At 42.5% G+C, this 12,164-nt stretch overlaps 1 protein-coding gene across 2 annotated transcripts in view; it reads left to right on the forward strand.

The window, feature by feature from the left end:
• Positions 1 to 3,678: 3,678 nt before the first annotated feature.
• The window catches only part of IPCEF1 (interaction protein for cytohesin exchange factors 1), a 132,434-nt gene continuing 123,948 nt past the window's right edge, over positions 3,679 to 12,164 (forward strand). The window contains exon 1 of one of the 2 annotated variants that reach the window (XM_066372957.1): positions 3,679 to 3,801. The gene's annotated coding sequence lies outside the window, so the exon portion shown is untranslated. Of the gene's footprint in view, positions 3,802 to 3,965; positions 4,006 to 12,164 lie in introns of those variants that run through there. The other variant, XM_066372956.1, reaches the window with a different exon arrangement.

A 12,164-nucleotide genomic window follows, 5' to 3' on the forward strand; every position in this document is an offset into this window, starting at 1 on the left:
CAGAGATGGGATTCCACCCAGGATCGTCGTGTGTCTCTGAGCCTGGGGCCTTAACTACCGCCCTACAACGACACTCTGTTGTTTCCATTTAAGTTAAAGATTTTCTCATACAAAATAGTGATTTGAGGCCAAAAGTTGGAAGACAGAGGGTGAGCATGAGCAGATTCACTTTCTACTTGGAAATCTTAAGTGCAATTCCATTCTATTTCCTTACTGAGGAGGTGGTGGGGAGGAATTCTTCCTCATTGGCAGAGAGCCACCTGTGTCCTGACATGATTGCATATGTGTAGTTGTCAGTGTCGCCTACTTCTTGGGCGGCTCAGTGGTGTAATGTAGGAACAAAGGGGGGTGTGGAGGGACAGTGGTGGCATTCGTGTCTATCCCTGCAGAGTACACAACTCAGCCAAGATGCGTAACATTTCTACCACCATCCAGAAGCCCTTTTATAACAACACCCTATTAAATTGGAAAATATCCAGTCTCTGTGCTGAGTGCCAATGAGCACACATTGGTGATCTTTACAATAGGCTCTAGTTATTAGTGGGAACAGCATAGATTGAGGTGGGGAGATCCGAGTGCCCTGCCTGTAACAGCTGTGTGCTGTCAAGCAAGGCATTTAACTTCTCCACACATCAGTTCTCTTATCTATAAAAGCTGAGATTAAAAGTGCCTAACCAGGTCCTGGCCGGTTGGCTCAGCGGCTCAGTGGTAGGGCGTCAGCCCAGCAGCCCAGCGTGTGGATGTCCCTGGTTCAATTCTCGGCCAGGGCACACAGGAGAAGCGCCCACCTGCTTCTCTACCCTTCCCCCTGCCTCTCTCTCTCTCTCTCTCTCTCTTCCCCTTCTGCAGTCATGGCTCAATTGGAGCAAGTTGGCCCCCGGCACTGAGGATGGCTCTGCCTAAGATGCTAAAGAAGGGCTTGGTTGCTGAGCAATGGGGTTAGCGGCCACAGATGGGCAAAGCATTGCCCCCTAGTGGGCTTGCCAGGTGGATTCTGGTCTGCGTGCTTGCGCGAGTCTGTCTCTCTGCCTCCCCCCCTGAATAAAATAAATAAATAAATAAATAAAAATAAATAGAATAAAAGTGCTTCACCAGTGGTTTGTTGTGTGGACCAGCTGAGATTAAGTGGAGGTGCTTTGAAGAGAGTGAGAGAATCTAAGCAGTGGGGCATTCTGGCTTTGCACACATTCCGTCTCCTTACCAGGCAGAGTCTCCGCTGGCCCAGAAGAGCTTTACTGGCAGAGGAGAGTGGGAAGTCATAGCAGGTGTCCCAACTTGACTTGCCCCCTCTCCATGTTCTCAAGTCCTAACCCCCAGCACTTCAGAAGGTGACCTTATTTAAAAATAGAGTACTTGTGGGTGTAGTTAGTTACACAATGGAGCGGGCCTCTAATCTAATGACTGATGTCCCTATAAAAGGTCAGCCCTGGCACACAGAGACACAGGGGGGGAATGTCACGTGATGATGAAGAGGGAGGTTGGAGTTAGGCAGCTGCAGGCCAGGGAACGCCCAAGAATTGCCAACGACCATGAGAAGCCTCGGATCGAGCCAGGAGGGACTCGCCCCTGCAGCTTTCAGAGGGGGCAGGGCACCCCTGCGAATATTTTGACTCCAGACCTGTAGTCTCCAGAACTGTGAGAGAATGCCTTTCTGTGCTTTTAAGCCACTAAATTGATCATAGTCTGTCATTACAGCCCTAAGAAACTAATACAGGGGCTAAAAAAGAAATGTCATTTAAAAATGCTAGTGATAGCAGCCTCATCTATATTGCTGGCAAGCACTGCTAGGGCCCCAATCCAGCATGACTCACTTCTGTGACTAACCTGTGGCATTGAGCCTCAAACAGTAGTCACTTCATCATTGAACGGGGATGAACAATGCCATCAACAACGGCACACGTGGACAAAATGAAAATCCGGCTATTGTGAAATCTGGAAAAGAGCGTCCTTTCATACACTGAATCTAGCTAGGGAGCCCTGATTATCATACCGACGCAGTCATTTGCTAGATATGGAACATTAGTGTCTATCTGGGGGGACATTTACTTCCTTAAATTGTCTATTGAAAGAAAAGTTTAAATACTCTGAATTGGAAAATGATGCAGCATGAGGACATTTTGGTTCACACAGAAAACCTAACACTCCAGTCAAAGCAGATAGTGAATGGAAACTCCCTGGTTAATGGAAACTTGGTCATTTTAGTGGTTTCATGTACAGTCGTTGAGTCCTTTGATGCCTAAAGTTAGTCTGGTACCTGCATAGCTATTTGAATGACAGTGTAAACAGCCAGAATTTCAGGCATATTCTTAGGTTTCTCTGCAACAGAAGACTCTTAAATCCCCCTTTGAGTAGGGTTTAAATTACTCTAATTCCTCTTACCATAATTATCCCTAGTAGAACAACATTCTTTTAGCAGAAAAACATCGTTGTAGCAAAGGCAATTCATTTAATCGGCTCAAACTAAAAACATGGCTCCCCCTCTTAACTGATCTACATTCAATTTTCTTTACACTTCATTTTATATAATCTCTCTCAAAATCACAACAGAAATTTGTGATTGGATAGATTCTTTCAAATTCCGACCGGGTGGAATTTCTTGTTTTTCCTATCATGAAGGAAAATGATTTCTTAGGAATCTTGTGCACAGCTCTTTCATGTCAGAGAGGATAGAACATTCAACCTTTGTGGGCAAATTTACATAGTGATATCGAACCTTGGTCTAAAGCACAGACCTCTCAGAAAGGAAAGAAATAGACCTAACTCCAATTGTTCCCAGAAGCTACAGTTTAACACTGCTCATTTTTATAGAATACAATTTTGTGTACAGTGTCATGACTCACCCAGAAGTAACGTTTTTCACAGAGTTGTGTTTTAGGGAAGAAACCTTTAATTCTTTTAGAAACTGAGCAAATGGCTATGAACATGCAATTCATATTTTTTCAGCTTTTAGTTTGTGATTATTCTGTTTGGATAGCTCAGAGTACAGCACAGTATGGGGGAGTTTGCAACAGTCGTTATGGTCTGATGATCACTTGGAGTCTCATTACTTTCTTGAGTATGTTTGAAGACTCGGCTACTTTAGTAAATTAATGGTTGCAGCAGGAACATTTTATTCATTCACTGAAGGTGCAGGTCAGTGATAACAACCTTGTTCTTTCCACCTGTTCAAAGCCTGGAGCAAAATATGCTAAAGGCTTCTTTTCTGGTTGCTTGTTAGACCATACAGCCTTCCCTCTCTTACCATCCTAACAAACAAACAAACAGAATTGTTCTCCATCGGGAATGTGATTGTTATCGCGATGAAGACCCATTTTTGAATATTTAACATTCAAGAGATGCCTATTGACTACCGAATATTTTTCTGGTATTTCACAGCAAGAGAACAGACAAGATCATCCCTCAAGGTCCCTTGTAATCATGTGAATGAATAACACCTATGCTTGGTTAGCTCCAGTTACAGCCATTCTCTCAAAGAGGAGGATCCGAACGAGAAACCGCGGTCCAAGGTTTTCCAGCTAGGGCTGGATTTCACCGCAGAACACAAGCTATTAAGATTTCCTGCTCTTGGATTTTCAACTTGATTAATCAACTAGAGCCGCTTTTGCGTAGGTGACGGGGACTTAAGAGAGAATTGTCAAGCAAGGTTGGAGCGAGGCACTGAAGCACTGTTTAGTTTTGTTTTGTGCACACACAAACATTCCACAGTTACGTATGAATCAGTTGCCCTGACAGGAGCGGCAGCCATCCTGAGCCCAGACGCCAGCACCAGGAGGCCGACTCCAGAGCGTTGGGCAAGGCCGGGTAAGTGAGCCCAGCGGATTCCTCTAAACTGGCTTCGCTTTCGAGTGTTGGTGTCCCCAGTCACGGTAGAGTCCCAGACACGGGCTATAGGCATTTCCACTGTGCATGAAATGCTGACTCCTGTGTGCTCTGTGTCAGGAGCGAACTTGCAAGGGATCCCCTCCCAATCATGGACTGAGCTCGGTGGCTCACGGTTCTTACCAGGTGGGTGTGAGCCTTGGGCTGATGCAGGGAGGCCCTGGCTGGTGAAATACCCTCAACCCTGCTTGGAACTTTCAGGCTTCGGGAGGGCTCCTTGCTGCTGATTGTAGTTTCTCCAACAGGCTGCGTGGAGGAGTTTCACGTATTAACATTCCAGGGCCTCTGTCTTAGGAATGGGCAAGGAGGAAGCTGCTTTCTCAAAAGTCCTTTTCTAGACCTTTGGTTTGTTATCGTCTCACTCTTTGAGAAGGAGACCTCCTTCTAAATCCCATTCATGGGGGAACTCTGAGCTATGACTGCTTTACAATCGACCAGGTGCGTTTGTGCACGTGTTCTTCTATTGATGCAGAGATTTTGTGCTGTCTGTGGGGCAGTTGGTAATACACCCAGTGAGGAAACTGAGGCTCAGAATGGTGAAATGGCTTGTCCTAGGCCACCCTACTGTCTTTTACAGAAGGTTTTCCTTCTAGGGAGTATTCTGTTTTCTGACCTTTATTAGTAACTTGTCTCTGCTGATTTATCATCTAGGTATAAAGTTTGATGTCTCATCATCTGCGGCTTAGTGTCTCTCGGCCTGGTCCATCCCCTCAGGTGTGGGTCCCTAGCCTTACAATTGGGTGTGTTAGGAGACCCCTACTCACCTGTCTTGGATGCCTGATGCCAGAGCGTACATTATAGAACCAGAGGCCAAACCTATTTTAGCAAAGAGGGACTTGAGACTCCATTTAGTCCAACCCTGCCGTTTTATGGATAGGGAACTGAGATCCAAAGAGATTTTGTGATTTCCCAAATGTGTACAGCTTGTTAGAGGTAATAATGCTCAGTGCACTGCCTAGGTTTTTTGACTCCTGGACTCTTTCCATTAATTGGGAAGGGATGGTCTTTCAGCGGTTATGAGCTACTAACACCGGTGTGCAAATTAGCCAACTGCATCTTGCCAGTGGAGAGCTATTTTGGATTGCCAAACCATCTGGCTTACCTGGCCCATCACCTTGATCTCACAAGTACCTAATCTAGACATTCTAAATGTTAACTGCCCAGACAGCAAAGATGGCATTGGCATCATGTCTTTTTGAAGATCCTTTCAGCTTTTCTCATGTAAAGTATCTTTCTGTATAATGAGGTATTGTTCTTTGGGTATGCAGATGGTAGTGATTTACTTTATTTCATCCTTTCGCTCACCTAATCAACAGCCTACTCTGTCAAGGCTTTGCATGTACAGTATGCTCGGGTTAAGGGGGCAGTCTGGAGCTGAGGAAAACCCTTAAAGAACTTGGTTTTAGTGAACACAGGCTGTTGCGGATCCAACCCGTGACTTAGTTTCAGACACTCTGAAGACCATCAGGAAATGAAATTGATCTAGATTGGGGGGGGAGGGGCTCAGAATAAGGGACAGGCCCGCACTTCCAAAGGCAGCGGTTAACACTGACTCTTCCATTGATTCAAACTTGTTTCAAGTCTCCCTAAGCACAATCTCCTCCCAGGTCTCCACCCGGCCTTCTTCAACATCAGCTGAGCCCTGAGATGTTGTAAGGCTTTTGGGGGACCTCCTGGTCACACATACCCTTACTGACAACTTTTTCTGAGACCTTGTAATACACCTGTTCTCTTTTGAGCCTTCCACGTTAAATCACAACTTCTCTTGGACTCAGGGGGCATTTGTGCTGACTTTCTGCTTGGTTTCTTTAGTGATTAAAACGTTTGCACGAGATGGGGGTGGGCCTCTCCTAATTGGCACGGTCGACCCGGGAGTTCAAGTGGAACTGCCACCAAATGCTCAGGTCTCCAGTTCCCTTGACCATTGGAGAGAACCTTTTCAGAGTGTTTCAAGATTTTTAAATCTAAATGTATTTAAACACACACTCACAGAAATGGCCAATTTTAGCTTCTTGATGGATTAAGTTCAGACGCTTAGATAAATATTTTTTATTTGTGGCTTTTTTCCCAGGAGGTGAATTTGCCTCGTGGAAAGTTATCAGAAGTAGGTCAAGTGTCTCACAGGGTATGAAGTACGAAAATGTCATACTCCTTGACTTTTCGGTTGCATTTGACCTACATATGAATGAGTGAAATTGTAGCAGGGTTTTCTTGGTGGGAATTGCATCTTTAAAATATGGAAACAAAGGATTCCTTTATTATAATTCACCTTTGGCTAGTGGACTATAGAACATGCTGTGTATTGTGCAGGACTAAACTAGGGACCCTGGAAACCTTGGGAGTAAGGTACAGTGAGTGATAACAGTCCAGAGATAATCAGGACTTTGGAATCCCCAGTTCCATGGCTGAACATATCTAGGAGAGGAACTGGAAGGGAAAATTCTTGGGTTGGTTTTAAAGCTGCATCCAATAACACTTTCTTGGGCAGAGTGTTAGTTAAAGAGAGGCTATCATTTTAAAAGTCCTGTTGGTATTCTGTTAAAAGAAAGGTTGTTCCCTATCACATTTTGTTTGGGGGGAGTTGTTTGAATTGAATCTCTTTTGTTCCATACTTTTAAAAAAAGCAAAAAGCAAAAACAAACAAACAACAACAACAACCCTGGATTTTGCATTTGCTGTTATTGGTTATGGCTGTGCTTTGTCACAGAGGATTATCCTTATGAGGAAGTAATCTGGTGGATAATATTGAATTCGAATTGTTCTAAACTCACACACACTGAGTCTTTTCATTTTCTTCTTGCCTGGGGACCAAGCGTGTGCTTCTTGTGATGGAGGTATGTTGGGATGTCTTGCCTGTGGTAGCTGTCTGTTAGCTGGATGGAGCTGTAAGTTTTCCCAGTGGGAATTCCAGAATGGGGCTGGCCAGGAAGTCCTCTGCACTTTCCTGAGAGCGGAACCAAGATTCAAAACTGACACATCCTGACTTGTGCTCAGATGATCATTTCCCCTGATGTCAGGAGATTTATTCTTTTTCGTCATTCGCTTCCTCAGTCTTTCTTAACACAAAACCGGTTACAGAACTTCCTTCACGCAGGCTGGCATAGGCCTGTTGGACAGTCAAATGAGTAGGGGCCCCATGAAAAAATAATCTCTTTTCTTTTTTACATGCCTGATTTAGGAAGTCATGACAGAGTTGTTAATGTGAATAATAACTTAAAAATATTGCTTAGTTAATTTTAAAAATGGTAATTTTTAGCATTTTCTTTCTGTTTTCCAGAAAAACTAGGACCTAAACTCACAATTGTGTGTGTGTGTGTGTGTGTGTGTGTGTGTGTGTGTGCGTGCGCACGCACGTGCACAGTCTGGTGTCTAGGATTATTTTTCTGTGTCATTTTCTGAGACTTATCCTTAGTAGCTTTGAAAAAAAATTCAAAATATTTTTTCTTGCTATTCATCAAGGCTCAGTCAGTGTTTGGGGTTGAATAGCACTTCATATCACATTAATTAATCATAGAACATACACTGGAATTCAGTAATAGCTGATCATTATTTATTTGGCTGTGTTTCAAAAACAGTTCCATTGAATGCTTAGATTGCTTATCTTTTCTACAATGAGACCAAGCATCTGGACTAATAAAGTAGAATGGGACCCTAACACATCATCTGATCCCAACTCTTAGATTTTAGACGTGAGAACATTAAGGTGGAGGAGAATTGAGGTCTTAAATGAGGTCTCAGGGCTAACTTGCAGCAGACGGAAGAGAGAAGCCATTGAAAAGTTAAGCAAACTTCTTCATCAAACATGCTAATGTAATGTAATATTGCAACACTACATGCTAATATGCATTGTAAATCTCAAACACGGGAAAATTTTTATTTGTGGAGAAGTTTAATAAACAGCATTTCCCAATGCATTGGCCAAGCAACGCCTTTTGGACAGAGCTCTGAGTGAACCTAGTGTTCATCAACCATAGTTTAGAAATCTGGCTCTTTAGCTTACCCAATCCTTTAGCCAAAATGTGCTACTTTTTATAAGTGAAACAAAGTCTACGGCTTTAATTTTATATTTGGTATCATAGTTTTTTTGTTTTGTTTTTTTGTATTTTTCCAAAGCTGGAAACAGGGAGAGACAGTCAGACAGACTCCCGCATGCACCCGACCGGGATCCACCCGGCACGCCCACCAAGGGCGACGCTCTGCCCACCAGGGGGCGATGCTCTGCCCCTCCGGGGCGTCGCTCTGCCGCGACCAGAGCCACTCTAGCGCCTGGGGCAGAGGCCAAGGAGCCATCCCCAGCGCCCGGGTCATCTTTGCTCCAATGGAGCCTTGGCTGCGGGAGGGGAAGAGAGAGACAGAGAGGAAGGAGGTGGGGGGGTGGAGAAGCAAATGGGCGCCTCTCCTATGTACCCTGGCCGGGAATCGAACCCGGGTCCCCTGCACGCCAGGCCGACGCTCTACCGCTGAGCCGGCCAGCCAGGGACCGGCCAGGGCGGTATCCTAGTCTTTTGAGAGATACAGTAGAAATGAGAACTTTGGACACTGACGGAAACCGGACAAGGATGACGGTAAAAGTCTTTAGGATTGTTTTTGTCCTGCATCTTCAGTGCATAATTTAGATTTGAATTCTAAAATAATGAAGTAAGTGGTGAGGGAGTAAGAGGCTTAATGTTCACTAGGCAAACCATAACACAGAGTCAGAGAGATTAGAAGTATTTTGTAGCAAGGAGAAAAAAGTTCTTAAATTATGTGGATATATAAGGAGACATGAACCACAAACCTGTTTTTGCTTTTTCTCACTCAACAACGCCTCTCCAAATTTAATAATAACAATTGTGTTCCAATGACTCTGTTTCTATAGTAACTACTTAATATAAAACGCAATATATTCACTTAGGTTAAAAAAAAAGTCACATCCAAAGAAAACATCATTGTTATAGTTAAGACTGAGCAGACGGAACAGACTCCATCTGAGAGTTTTATTATTCCTCCTGCAGGAGCATGTTAGAGCTGTGAGGATGGAAACTTACATTTGACACTCAGCCTGTATTCCCAGCACTTAAAATAGTGGTTGGCACAAACTAGATGCTCAGTAAATATTTTTTGACTACAATAATTTAGTTTATTTGATCAAGTAGTTTTTTTTTGTTTTATGATAGAAAGCCATTTTAATGGAAAATTTACAGATTTCACAGTCCTCATTTTTTTTTTTTTTTTTTTAAAAAAACATGGTCTGCCAAATAAACCTTGTAAGAAAAGCTCGGTTCTAGGAAAGTCATGCCCCATCCCCTTTGTTTTAAATAGAGGGAAGAAGTCCTGAAAAAAAATGATCAAGAACTGCCTTGCTTAGGAGGAGACACCTAGAAATAATAAGAAAGAAGAAAAGTGTAAGTAGAAACCTTGAACTCAGAACAGGGAGACGCTCATTATAGCAAATAAAAATAGAAAAATAAAAAAAAAGGAAACTGAATATGGATGGTCATATTTATTCATTTTATACCTCTCTGGTCATTTATGTTGGCTTCAGATTTTATCCTCTGCAACAACAAATCTTAGAATTCAAATTTGTTAGGTATCTCTTTCCCACTATTTTATAAATATAGCCACAAACAAACACAAATCCTCCTACTACAGAGTCAAAAACCAGAAAATATAGCTATACGACATTCTATTTACAGTATTTTGAACTATAAAAATACCACTGATACACAGTTGTCAAATACATACAGCGAACTTAACAAATGTAGGAGGACATGCATATAGGAAACAAGAGTGCAAACAATTCTCAGCCATATGAGTATGACTACTCCTCTGTCACACTTCATCTCTGGGATTCACAGCACTTGAAGAATTCCTGGTCGCTGAACCTGTACCACAGGCAGGAAGAATGATAGATACTTCTGTCCTTACCACTGGCTCTTCTCTGGCCAATCAAAAGTCGCCACTAATTCTGAGCATGCTACCGAATCAAACCATCAAAATTCTCTCAGAAAAGAAATTCGTATAAAATCTTTCTTGAATCTGCTCTATCAGTTTATGAACTGCCAGGGTTTTGGTTGTTGTTGTTTTGTTCTTTGACTTTTTTTCTTCCTGCCTGGGATGAAAATTTATACTTCAGAAAGATTATCCAAAATAGAAAGAAACTACTCTTGAGAACCAGGTGGATGAACATATCACAAACTATGAGATAACTAAATGAAGTCAGAAGTTAGAATTTGAAATTGAATTCCACCTATAATCCTGAAACTTTGATTTTGGTTGTTGTATCACTTCACAGGGGTGGACAAAAGTAGGTTTATAGTTATGAAAAACTCCCGCATGTGTTCCAACCGGAATCCACTTGACAAGATTCCTACAGGGTAATGCTCTACCCATCTGGGGCCGCTGCTTCGTTGCTTGGCAACTGAGCTATTTCAGTGCCTGAGGCAAGGCCCGGTAGCCATCCTCAGTGCTCAGGGCCAAACTGCTCGAACCATTCAAGCCACAGCTGCAGGAGATGAGGTGGGGGGAGGGGAGAGAGAGACAGAGAGAGAGAGAGAGAGAGAGAGAGAGACAGAGACAGAGAGAGAGAGAAGGGGGAAAGTGAGGGGTGGAGAAGCAGATGATCACTTCTCCTGTGTGCCCTGACTGGGACTCGAACCCAGGACTTCCACACACTGGGCCAATGCTCTACCACTGAGCCAACTGGCCAGGGCAGAAACCTTTTAAATTGAAAAAGTAAAGCAGACATACATTCACATATTAAACACTGTAAAAGAACACACAATTGAAAGTTCCATTTCCTCTTCAATCAAGACAGGTTCCCACCTTAGAAGTAACCATAGTAACCAGTTTGTACAATTTTCTTCTAGAATGTTCTATACACATTTAAGTGTGTATGTATATATGTGTATATATAAATTTGCATGTGTATACATGCATAGTTATTTTTATAGAGGTAGAGACATATGATGTAAATTGCTCAACATCTTGATTTTTTTTCCACTAAAATATCTATCTTTTTTTTTTTTTTTTCTTTTCATTTTTCTGAAGCTGGAAACGGGGAGAGACAGTCAGACAGACTCCCGCATGCGCCCGAACGGGATCCACCCGGCACGCCCACCAGGGGCAACGCTCTGCCCACCAGGGGGCGATGCTCTGCCCATCCTGGGCGTTGCCATGTTGCGACCAGAGCCACTCTAGCGCCTGGGGCAGAGGCCACAGAGCCATCCCCAGCGCCCGGGCCATCTTTGCTCCAATGGAGCCTTGGCTGCGGGAGGGGAAGAGAGACAGAGAGGGAAAGTGCGGCGGAGGGGTGGAGAAGCAAATGGGCGCTTCTCCTGTGTGTCCTGGCCGGGAATCGAACCCGGGTCCTCCGCACGCTAGGCCGTAAAATATCTATCTTAATGACATATATCTTAAGAATTGCCTTCCGGGCCCAGGCCGGGTTTCTCAGTAGCTAGAGGTTGCAGGTAAGATCCCCTGTCAGGGCACATGTGAGAAGCAACCAACAAGTGCACAACTAAATGGAACAACTAAGTGGAGCAATAAGTTGATGCTTTTCTCTCTCCTTCTCTCCTTTCCCCTCTCCAATCAACAGAAAAAAAATAAAATAAAAAGAATTGTCTTCTGATAAATAAAATATTATATCTCATTGGCATTTTAGTTTTCATCTCTTTAGAACTGGGTTTTCTTTTCATATATTCTAAACCATTTGAGTTTCTTTTCTATGAACTGCCTCTAAGTCCTTTGTTGACTTTTCTATTGGTTGAATGGTCTTTTATAACTGATTTGTAAGACGTCTTTATATATTGAGGAAATGAGCTCATTGTCGTATGTGTTGAAATATTTTCCCCAGTTGATCAGTTTGTCTTTTGACTTTGTATGGTAATTTTTTTCTGTGCAGAAAAAAAACGTTTCTTAGATAGTCACAGTCACTAATCTTTTTGGAATTTGTGTTTTGTATATTGCTTCAAAGAATCTTTTCATTCTCCCAAAGAAATAAATTTCCTTTTATTTACTTATAATGGTTTTATTATTTTATTTTACATATTAAAATTTTTGATTCACCTAAAATTTAATTTAATAAAAAATAACCTTTATTTGATATTTTTTCACAAGGCTAGTTAGTTGAATAAGCCACATTGTTTTTACTGATTTGAAATAACTCTTTCATATTCTAAGTTTCAATGTATTTAAGCATTCATTTTAAAAAATTCAGCTTTCTTAGGATAGAAATTTTAAAATTTATAAAGGTAGGTAGTGAATATCAGTGAGGAATGTGACTTGATAGGCAAGATTTTTACATG

Source organism: Saccopteryx leptura, chromosome 3 (genome assembly GCF_036850995.1).
Source record: "Saccopteryx leptura isolate mSacLep1 chromosome 3, mSacLep1_pri_phased_curated, whole genome shotgun sequence".
NCBI lineage: Eukaryota > Metazoa > Chordata > Mammalia > Chiroptera > Emballonuridae > Saccopteryx > Saccopteryx leptura.